This window comes from Pelecanus crispus, chromosome 5 (assembly GCF_030463565.1).
Source record: "Pelecanus crispus isolate bPelCri1 chromosome 5, bPelCri1.pri, whole genome shotgun sequence".
In the NCBI taxonomy this organism is placed as follows: domain Eukaryota; kingdom Metazoa; phylum Chordata; class Aves; order Pelecaniformes; family Pelecanidae; genus Pelecanus; species Pelecanus crispus.
In genome coordinates, this window is record NC_134647.1 from 32117068 (window position 1) to 32129300 (window position 12233).

The window sequence follows — 12233 nt, forward strand, 5'->3', positions numbered from 1 at the left end:
CATCTGCATGTCTGACACTTCCTTGCTAGTCCTGCTCTGTCCCCTTCTGATGTCCAGATGCACTTAAGGTTGCTTTTTGGGGCAGCCTGTGTAAGGATGATCTGTTCCCTGGCTTGTGTCAGATTCACTCAAAAAATGCTGTGATGACAGATTCCATATTCAGTCTGAAAGAGCTATTAAAGATTACCTTGTTTTTAGAGATGGTCAAAATCTGCTTGTGTTCTTCATCTGCCTGTCCCCATTGGGAGCTTTTTTCCAAGAGTCTTTGGAGCTGGACTGTCATTACTTTGGGAACAGGGCCTAGACAAACTGAAAAATGTTGAGTTATTTAGTGCTATTCATCTTTTTCTAAAAGAAAGAATTATGAATAGTGGTTTCAAGTTGCTTTTTTACAAATGTTCCTGCAGACAAGAGAATTCTACCAGTTAATGAATCAGCTCAAGCTGCTAAAATTTAGTGGTGTTCCAAGCATCTAAATCATTTCAGCAAAAGCAAATCTTTTATTGACTCACTGTGAGCATAGGTGCAATGCTTCTTGATGTCAATAGAAAAAAGGAAGGTGGAAAAGTTTTCTTTATACAAAGGAAATTATACAGTTTCAGATGAGCATAAGTCTCCTGCAATACTTACTATATTTACCCACCACTGCAACATAAGTGACTCTGGGGAGAATGTTACTTTCTAATTAAGACAAAAAATTTTGGTTCTTCTATTATAATTATTTTGAGTCAAGTAAAAACACTATATAGAAAACCAGCAGAATTCTTTCAAAACTGAACTCAACCTGGAAGTATTTATCCCAAGTCGTAGGTGCTAGAGCTGGCTACTTTTAAAGATTCAGAACTTCAGCTACCCCCAGTTTTACAGCTTTCATGTTTAGGTGTCCAATGTATATGGAAAATGAAATGTGCTTTGGGCTGCTCATTCAAATAGTTTGTTTACTGAAGCCCAGTGTCAGAAACTGCTAAACCCCAGGATCTGTGCACACTGAGATTTTATAAGACCTCCACGTGTTTATGATGGACTCAGCCAGCCCTCAGAACTGAACTTCCTCAGATGGATTCAGCTTGGCCCTGTTTCTATTAAAATCCATTTTGTGAGAACAGGTGCTAACATCAGCTTGTTACTAGGTAAGGCTAATGAGTTGGAGACACCCGTCATGATGATGGGGTGGGTGTTGAAGTCCAGTAATGAATTTTGACAGCCAAAATGTGTCGTTATGGCCTCTAATCTGTGACCTGGAGGACTTTATTGCAGCTGTAGAGTAGGACTTATAAATATGAAGCATATTTCTAAGAATTTACAATTAGTCAAAGATTGCTTTTGAAGAAAATACTGCAATATAAAGTAGCTAATTGAGCAATATAAGCCATAAACACCTCAGGGAAACTCTTAAAAGACACTTTTAAAGCCAACTTTAGAAATCTGCTGGGCTTTTTTTGAAGTATTCCTGCCTCTAGCAACACTTCTTTCAAAAGCTGACAGGCAATGAGGCAGATTGGAGACAGAACTTTGCTTCCATGAAAGGAAGTGGTAAATTCCCATTGACTCCCACTGCTGGTCCGCTTTCATAAAATGAGGAGGTAGAGAGAAGAACTGACAGACACTAGTGGAGTCGGGAATAGCTTTTGGAGCCTCAGGAGGCTTCGTTTTTATGACTTTGTAAAATTTCACATGAGAGAAAGGGGTGGGGGGGAGAAAGCATGTGTTACTTTCCACTGTTCATTTTTGGATCTAGGTCTGTATGGCAATAGCAACAAGGATGATAATGAGATTAATACACAAATTTGAGGAAATCTTGGCTTTAGTACAGCCATTGATGAAACTGGCTTCTTCATCTCTGTAGGGCCAAGGCTTCACCTCTAGTTCATGCAGTGTTTGTACCTTGTGTCAACTTGCTTAATCTCTACCTGCATCACCTGCAAAATGGAACAATATGTAGTTCCCAGAAAGCAGTTGTGGTTGCCATATTCTCTGCAATCAGTGGTGTTACGTAGGTTGAAGATGTTATATTGTTTCCATTGGGGAGTTTTTGTCAAACTACAAATAGACTATTAATCAAATCAGTGAATTCTAAAACTGCTCAAGATTACCTACTCTTTTCCTCAGTCTCTGTTCATCAGAGTATATTGCAAAAATGAAACAAAGTTGTTAACATGCACGTTTTTAAAGTACTTCAAAGTTGACTTCACACCTTTTAAAAAATTTGCTAAAATTTTGCACTGTTCTCATTTTCTTTTTATTCCTTTAAAGTTTATTACTTTTATATATTTCTCCTTAATTACAGTACAATTTTAAAGTGTATTTAAAATTTATTTTAGAACTACTTTTCAGTTCTCTTGAATTCCGTTAGCAGTGAATGAACATTTTTGGACAAAATTTATTCAGTTTTCATGTAATAAATAAAAACGCTTCTAAATTAAGTCATTTTTATGATACTGAAATATGTTGGGCAAAAACGTATTTTGAAAATGCTGACTGACATTGCTCTTTTAATGGAAAATCCTGTTCACTGTAGTGTGCCAAAGAGGTTACCTGGGCCTGACTTCTTTTCAGGTGGTCAGTGTAGTTCCTCACAGGGACTTTTAAGATTATGGCTTTCCCTGGTGAAGCAATTATTCTGATGATGATTGCAATCGCTCTTAAGGTTGAGATCTGTAAATCACCCAGTTTGTTTGAATTCTTCCAGTCTTTGCTTAGTACAGGAATGCAAGGAAGGTCTCTATGGAAATCATTATTCACACTCTAATAGCTGCTATGGACATATTCAGAACATAAATAGAAGTTATTGAAGCCCCTGTGATATGCTGGCTCTGATGCAGTGGTTAAATAATTCACCATCAGATTAAAGAGCTGATTTGACAGACTTGAGCAGCTATAGGGAATTGGCTGGATATTACCAGCGTAATTTTATCCGTATAGTAGGATTAATTATAAATCCCAATCAAGTTCTCTTTGGAGACAATGCAAATTTCAAGTGAGCCCAAAATGAGGCTAGAGATTTGGGCTGAGATTTCCAATGTTACTTAAAGTATTTGGGAATTCAGATCCTGCTGAGATGAGAAACTGGGCATCAAACACTGTAGGTGGCTTGCAAATCAGAGTCTTTAATTTTAACAGTGATCTTTCAGTCCTACTGAGACTTATAATAGGAGGTGTAAAGGAAATAAACAGGGGCTCTGACCCGAGTCCAGCATCTTTGTAAAGACAGGCTATGCCAGAACACATGTGCAAAATTGCAGGCACATCCACATACTCTGCCTAATGGGTCAGCCTGTTTGACTTCCAGTGGTGTACTGTCTTTATTACAAAATTACTGATGGGGCAAGGAGCTTTAATACATTAATAATCAGCGCCTCAGGCCGGGTATCAGGTGGCTTTTATTATGGTAGTCTGTGTGGTCCCACATTTAACTCCATGGATATAGAAGTGGTGAAACCACCGTCACCTTCATTTATTTTTCATATCAGATAGCTGAACAAACACCTTTCAGATCTCTGGCCCATCTCTATTGCTAAGCAGTTCCCTTCTGCATTATTTCAACAAATAGGATCTTAAGAGATTTCTGGCCAGAGGTGGTTAACTATTTGCGTATGGACAACCCTGTTGTTAGCATCAAAGCAATTGTGATAATTTTATCTTTATTTTCATTTTTTTAACCAGTGTAATAAACCCCCCACAAGCAACTCAGCACTGTTTGATTTTAGTGCCTGTTAGCACTGGAACGGACTTCAAGTATTACATCAGTTAGCACTATATATATCATGATGAACTTATATCCTGAAGGAAGCAGATAATGCCTCATCTTAAAATAATATTTAATTAGGAAAAATAGAAAACAAAATTAGAAGTGGTGTTTCATTTTTAAAATAATGCAGAACAGAAGAAAGTGCTGGCCTATTTGACTGCATTGCTCAAGAACCAATTGTGTGATGTGGGGCAAACGGGACATTAAAACATTTAACATGATATTTAGTACTAGTAAGCTAAGAGCATGTTTTTTAACAAGACTATTTTCCCTTTTTATCTTTACCTATAGACTTGCATGAGAATCTCATTTTTCCTTAAGAGAGGAGTCTAGTTCTCAAAGTAAAACTAAATTGATCTTGAAAATGCAAATAGGAGGTGCAAAACAGGAAGACCGATAAAAGCAAACCCAGATTTATTATTTTCATGCATCTCTTGATTTGGGTGGCCTGGTTCATGATCTTTTAATTTTTGGTGTAGGCAGTGCAGTATTCCCTGGTGTTTTATATCTTTCTTGAGCTGCTGTTAATTCACACCAGATCCTGGAAAAAAAAATAGCTCATTCATAGGCAGAAAACTGACAGAAACTAGATTTGCCAAAGTGTTGGTGCCCAGAACAGAAGTTGGTGCCCTACTCAGAATTTCAGCTCTCCCAGGCCCAAGGTTCTTGTTTCTTAGCAGCAGGTTAACTTTTCCCTCCTGTCTCTCTTCTTATATTCAGGTTTCACGTAGGTCTCCTTTTCTTTCCCTGGGCTCATTTTTTCCCTTCTTTGTGACTTAAGAAGGTCCTTTGAAATATCTCTTAGCCTAAAAAGAATCAAGATTTTTTTAAAGACAGGGAGGTATTTACAGCTCTCAAAACATATTTGAAAGAATAAAAAGTTAATCTTTTATGTCTTTATAACCTTATTGCCAGAAGTGCTGAACTTTCTGGTGACTTCAACTGGCTTTGGTGTGAATCGGCATGACAGTGACTCTCAAAAAACAGGCTCATTTCTTTGAATACTTAAACAGGTGCCTAGTTACCAAATTTCAAACTTGAAAATGTTGGCTTTAATTGTCTAGACTGGGGAGAGAAAAAAAAAACAATTAACATCCTGAGGAATGTTTCATGTTCCCTGGAGCGTTAGGAGCTAGCCACTGTAGCGATTTCCTTTTCAACAGGCAGGATAAGTTCTGGGTTAATTTAAGTTTCTTCTTTAATTGTCTATTTCTTCGACTGACTGCTTGCATCCACTCCAATTTTGCATGGCAGTGCCAGAAGGTGCCAGGGAATTCAGCACCAGATGTGCCTCTAAACTTCCCTGCTTGCTCTGCTGCTACATTCCTTTACAGAGAAACCACATTTGGAGCATTTGCTTGCCCCAACTCTTCAAGCTCCACTTCCGATGCACACACAGAAGTACCCTTCGGGGGACTATGGTAAGGTTTGCACCTCTAAACTGATCTAAACACCCTTTGTTACAAATAACCTCAAAGTTCAGTACTGCAGATGATACGCAACTTCAAAGATAATCTGGGCTGTGTATTAAAACACATTAGTATCTTGTCAGCACAATAGCTTATTTCCAGATGATCATAATTAGTAGTTTATTTAAACAACATGTTTCATAGCTTTACATTGTCATTTTACTTTGATTACCGGGAATGAACTTTGAAATAACTGGTGTTGCCACAGGTGCAAGTTCTGACTGGTCTGGGCAGGCATTTGGTCATGTGAACTGCACTTAGCTGTATTTTTACTGCCCTAAAAATACAGTCTTCTAATGCTGGCAGTCTAGAGGTCTGCTCCTTCAAGTGCTTGCTGTGAAGAAACTGCTCCAAAGAGATTAGTAAGCATTGGGATTGTGTGGGATTGTGAGGCTGAGCCCACCAAAAAGAAAACCTTTGTGTGCTTTATGAATAGCTCCCATGCTAATATGGCCCAGGGCATAACAAACTTGGTGGTTTTGGCATATTATCAGTTTGTTTGAATGTGAAACTCAAAGCAAACCTTGGAGGGTGTGAACACAGATGTGAACCAAAACCACCAAAACCAGAAGAAAAGTTTGTACAACCCCATGAGAACTGAAACTAATTTTTTTGTACTGTTCTTGTCTGAAAGTGAAATGCATTAAGAAATAAAACCTTCATAGTACCATGTTAGTGAAAAATGATACAGACATTAAAAATTACTTCTAAAAATGTAATGATCTGCTTAGAGTGGTCAGCAGGACCACTAAGGAATAGAGTCAAGCTTGGGGGCAGGGAGGAAGCCTCCACCATTTTGGGAGAAGCACACTCAGATTATGATTCAGATTCATACTAGACTGCTGCAGTTTGATTTCTTGCACTGAGTGAATGAGAAACTCAAGGTCTGGATGTTTCAAAGGTTGACATTCCAAGCAGAAACTGGATTCTCTCTTCCACTGCAGGCCCCTCAATTAACGAAATGACAGTCCATTTCAATTGAATAGCCTCGATTTCTTTTTTTCTTTTTTTAAAGAAGGGAATGTTATAGTCCCCTTTTCCTTCACTTCTTCACTTATCTCCCTTATTCATTAGTAAATTTGCATTTATCAAATATTCAAACAGATTTAGGACCAGATTGCAAATTCCAGGGGAGATGCATGTAAACTAGTTGCATGAAGAATCAGTAAGCTCACTCATGTGGGTTCATCATCCACAGCACAAGATTCACTAATATGCCCATGGTGATTTAATTGTGAAAAATATAATTAATCAATAACTGGTTTAATTTCTTTCTGAGACAAGTTTAATAATTGCATTGTGGCAACAGAAAAGAGCTCCAGCAAAGACTGTACTGTACTAATTTCTGACCACAATCAGAAAAAAAGGGTAGTCCCTGCCCCAAAAGGCTTTTAGTCAGTGTAGAAACTGCAGTGTATGGGCAGGAAAGCACAATAAAGACGGTACTGAACACAGATATCTTATAGGCATTATAGCAGAGTATATGGAGTGATGTAGAAGAGAACAGTGAAATAGCTTAACAGTTACCTCCTGTCATACATGAAAGACCATGTGGGATAAAGCATGAGGAGGCTTTTCTGGAAGCGTAACAAGTGGGTAATGAATGCTTGCATTGCAAAATGGGGGGCAGAAAGCTGTCGTCATGACAGAATATGAGATGATAAAAGCAGAGTAAGACTTGTCCTTGAAGGTCTTGAAATAAAGGTAGTGTCTTACCCAAGTCCTTTCTAATAAAAGCCGATCAAAGTTGAAGAGCTATGTGAGACTGAAAATACTCTTTTTTCTTATTTGGTGATTGCTGTGTAACTAGTTGCCTGCTTTCCGAGTGTCCTGAAATTCCTGGGAAGTGAATGTCATAATCCAGTATATTCAGAAGAGGGCAGCATCAACCCAAACAACAAGTGGGGAACACATTTAATTTAAGGATTTCAATCTAAATGGGAGACACTCCAAAAGGTAACACAAATACAATTGTTAAGTTTATTAAAACCAGAATCTAGTTTGTATTCTGACATTAAGACAAAGCAAGTCCATAAGCGAGAACTACAGTATTATAGTGTCTCTGCAATTAAATTATAATACTTGTTTTGTTATCTTCCAGTAGTAACACATTCCTCAGAGTAGTGGTTACTGCACCTTAGTTATGCTTATGACACCTACAAACCTCTAATTACAGGTCTTTTCAAACAAAAATGGAAATAAATGAATAAAAGACCAACATTTTGCACATTCTGTGACTGAAACGCTACTGAATTCATAGCTACAACTAATGCAAACTAGGTATCAATACAGGTGGTGACACACTGGTCCTGTGGATCTCAGTAGGAAAGCTCGCAAGGACATCAGTTTGGCTTTGGATCAGGGATTGAGTCAGATGCAAGATTTGGACCAAAAGAGTCAAATGCTCATGTAATTGCATGATGGTCTTAGGCTTAAGTGAATTTGCTAGAAGTTTTGACTGAACAAGGACTGGACTGCATCCAGTGTTACTGGGTTAGCCATTCCTCATCTAGCTACCCATGACTAATAATGTTCCATGTGATGAGTTAAATTCTCTTCCCATTGAATGGGCCCATATGAGATTTTACTCATTTTACCACAGGATTTTACTTTATTAAAGCACTTTCAAGTATGCACAAGTCCCACTGATGTCAGTGATGCTTACATATATGCTGAAGTGTTTTGCTGAGAGGAGAACTGCAAAGGAAGTCCAGATCCTTAGGTCATCAGTATAGCAAGAGTGTCAGCCTGCACAGTGGCAATAGATGATCTAGGAAAAACAAGTGTAAAAGATTTTATTGTAAGAGTTAACTAACTGTATTCTGAATCAGGACAGGAGAGGATGAAAATGTACATTGCAAATGCTATTGTGTTCCTGCTGACTGCATTTTTTTTTAAGTGTCTGGGTAATTACAGCTTTTTTCCTGGATGCATTTAGAGTTCTTTGGCTGAGGAAGGTGCATCATATTTCACTTGATTCCTTTCTTAAAGGCTGAAAGAACTGGAACATGTAAGCTGTTCTATTTTGTGAATCTCAAGGCGGGTTATTTAACCTTGAATTACGTGTCAAAATCCTGTTTCAGCATAAAGACTGCATATGTATATGCCTAATGAATAAGACCCTAAAGGTTTGTAAAGAACCTAAGTTTATATACTCCATTAAATATGATCTTCACAGGCTAATTAGTTAGAAATTTCACCCTTGCTTATAGTATACACCATTTTATGGTCAATAACAGTAAAATCTATGTAAACCGTGCTCTTTATTAATAAACATTATGTGCTTCTGGCTTTCAAATAAGGAAATGGATTACTTGTTTTTCTCTCATGACTGGACTGCTGGCGTAGTAAAATCCAAGCAATTAACGTTATGGATAGATCACTTCATGTGAGATATGAAAGCTGTTCGGATAATTTTGTTTTCTGTAAAAATAAGGACACTAGTACTGTGAAGAAAACTTAGATCAGCAATATCCAACCTCAGATACTTCAGGGAGGGTCTGAGATCTCTGGGGATCAATATTGAATAGTATGACTTTCCCCTGTATGTTTCAGGTTTGGATCCAACCAAGATTAGTACTAATTAGAACTGGTTGTTAGCTACTTCTTGTTGGGTAGCTTCTGTCCAGTTTCTAGTGGATAATGCATATACCTCTAGAACCTCCTCTACAAATGGCACTGTTGGCCTTGCTAACTGAGACACTGAAATGGAGCAATCCTAGATGTGCACCACCCTCCCCATCCCTGCAGGGGCCTCTCCGGGTTAGCATTTGAAACAAAATGGTGAAACGAATGATCTCTATCGAGCTGTAAACTTATGTGATAAGCTGTTGTTCTGCCAATGCACACAGACATGATCATCCCTTCTATTCCAGTCCAGGAGCTCCCCAGATGATGTGTACTTTGGGGATGTATATAAATTATCATCTCATTTTAACTTTTCAGCTAATACAATTTACAGTTCAAGCCAGCACAAGATACTGGTGACCTAATGTTTGTACCCCTTACTTCCCCACAGAGTGACATCACTGAAACAAAAAGGCCACTCATCCTGGAGTGAAAGGTTTAGTATGTACAGTAGCAGGCATGTATGTTGTATACAAGTACCTACAAACACATGGCAGAGAACAAATATATTAAATAAAGGTCTCTTGTGATAGCGGTCTCTTCCTTAGCCACATGCTATAAGCAGATGCTGAAAATATTTTAATAATTCAGTTAGAAAAATCAACCTAGTAGTTCCTGTGACTATGAATAAGAATTTAGATTGCCTTTGTACTTTACAAATGTAGTTGCTTAGCACCAAAGGAAGACTTTGGACTGGATGAAGAACAATTGCTTTTTTTGCCAAGAGCTTGTCATATTGGCCCTGTCTGAAGAAAGCACAATTTTCAACTGGTTATGAATATCGTTTTGTTTAAAATAGTAAGGCTAGCACATAGTGCATTTCCCTTCTCCCTCCAAAGGTGTTTTCTGAGCACCAAACATAGTTCTTAGATATACGGAAAAGTATGTGAGCCAATATCCAGCTGAGAGCTAATCACTTCAACACTTAGAAATGGAGCTGTTAGGTGTGGGAGACTTCCCTCTGTCCTGTGTATTCTATTCTTCCGTTTTCTTTTTTACCAAGTACAAAGTCTATTTAGAAGGACACCAGTTCAGGAAACTTTTCCTACCTTTCTCCAAAATGCCTATGCTTAATTAACTTTATCGGTCACAATTATTGCTGAGCTGGGGATCCTGGGAAGTATGAAGGACGAGTTAACCTTTTCCACAAGTGCTTTTCCCTAAGCAGCTTTGCAGTCCCTGGAGCATCTATGGATACTTTTTTTGCGTTACTTCTTCACTAGGCTGTACAATGGCCAGTCCAAGGTAGAGCTGACTCATGTAGAAATAAATAGCTCACTAGTACCTAGTTGTGAAGCCAGATATTCTTTTTTGCAGAGTTTAGATCAGATTCATGTCTGATCCGTTCTCAAACAGGCATCAGGTACATCTAGGTGCTGTGAATATGATTGAAAGGGCCCTATGTGCTGGATGGATATATGACGTTCTGAAGGGCAAATATTGTGCACCTCATCTCCTCTCCTTTCTGTATCAGTTTTTCTTCCTCTAAAACAATCTTCTTCTGATCATTCAAATTTTTAGATACACTCAGAGAAATGGTATTTCTTTTCCTAAACTCCTATGGCTGTTCCTGACCCCTTAATCTCACAGATACCTAGCCTTCTTCAAGTTCCTCCCCAGGCCATGGGACCTAACTACTGAAGTCCTACTGTATTCCATGTGCTACTAGAGCCACCTCGTTCAGAGAATCTAGGAACATAACACAGGCACAGGCAGAACACAGCTTTTTTCAAAATACAAGCTTGGAATGGGTCATTAACCAAGCTGATTTTATGCTCCTCAATTTTAAAGGAAAGCTGCTGCTTCTGAAGATGCGTTTCCAAAAGTAAATCACTTTTTCTCTAGAGAAGCAAAGGGAGGTGTTCAGATCACAGAGCTGAACTTCCATCTACAATAGAAATTGTCTCAGTGTGCTAAAACGTAGGGGCTGTGAGCTTGAGTGGATGCTTTTGTTGCTGAACATGAAAGCAAAATCCTATTGCTACTTGGATGATGGATTTCACTTAGTAGGCAGCCACCATCTTGTTTACAAGGAAATCTCAACCATTAGTGTGTATGCACACTGCTTATGGTTGGCTGGTTGGCTTTTAGCAGAGATGAGACAAAGAAGAAATGAGACATATATTGGATTGAAGTAACCAGGCTCTATTACCACAATGATATTACTAACTTATGTTTAATTGCTCAGCATTTATGAGGTTCATAGTTTATTGTCTTTCTTGCCACACAATAGGCTGGGCAAGTTAAAAAAGCTCCAAGTTTCAAAGGCTAGAGTTTTGGGTGCCTGCCAGCACTGATCTGTTTAACAAACAGGCAGCAGGGTGCTTATTAGTAGGTTGTGGTTTGCAACCCATGAAGCCTGTGGGGACAGATGCACTGATCAAATAGTGAATCTATAGATCAGTAAGCCCATTAGATGAAAAAGGGGAGCACCACTGAGTATAAATATATTTTTCATAGGCTTCAATTAGGCCACCATAAATGACTCTTGTAACGCTTTCTGTTGACCCAGCAGTCTAAATATTAAACATTAGTATAAGCAACATTTGTTCCAAATTGCCTTTCTTAGAATTTCCCAATGACTTATAATTATATAGTACTTGGTAGTAAAAGAACAAGTGCCAAATTGCTCATTATTTATATTTATTTCAGTGTAACAAATAGTGCCCGCTCACAACTCAAGGTGCTTATATATTATTCATAAAAGCACAACAAAAATTGGCAGTTAATCAACTACTGCCTAAGACCAGGTGATTAGCTGGTCTGAATCGACATGGTTCTATGGAAACCAAGACGAGTCTATGAGTTCCCTGAAGTCACTGGGGCTATGAAAATTTCTAGTTGTTAAGGATCCAGCCTAAGGACTCTGCAAATGACATTTCACCCCTTTAATTTTCCAGCTTTAGTTGGAACAAATGAAGCAGCAGTCAATGAAACTTCAACCATGAAGCTTGCAAGAGCAGATTTTACTATTTTGCTTACTTGAACTTCTCTGATGATTGATTTTTTTTCAGTTGTTTCAGCCTGTGAATCACTTGTGAATTATTTGTGGTTACTGGTGCTAGAAGTAGTTGATTTTCATGCTGTACATCATCACTTAAGTCATGTGGCAAGGTGCCCTCTTCCTGACTGCATACCTGCTGAACCCATGGCACTTCCATGACTTGAGCATTCCCAGTCCTGCTCCTTTCTATCAATGTTCTTGTGAACACAGTTTTACTCTTATAAATGTTTGCAAGCAGAAAGTGAAAGATGTTGTAATGCCACTAAACCATCACTTTTTTCATGCAAAAATCTGTGTATTCTTTTTGTAGTCAGTACCCAATTCTGGTTTCAGTTGCCTCCTCCAAGAAAGATTAGTAGAAAAGAAAGACCTGAAAGAGTATTTT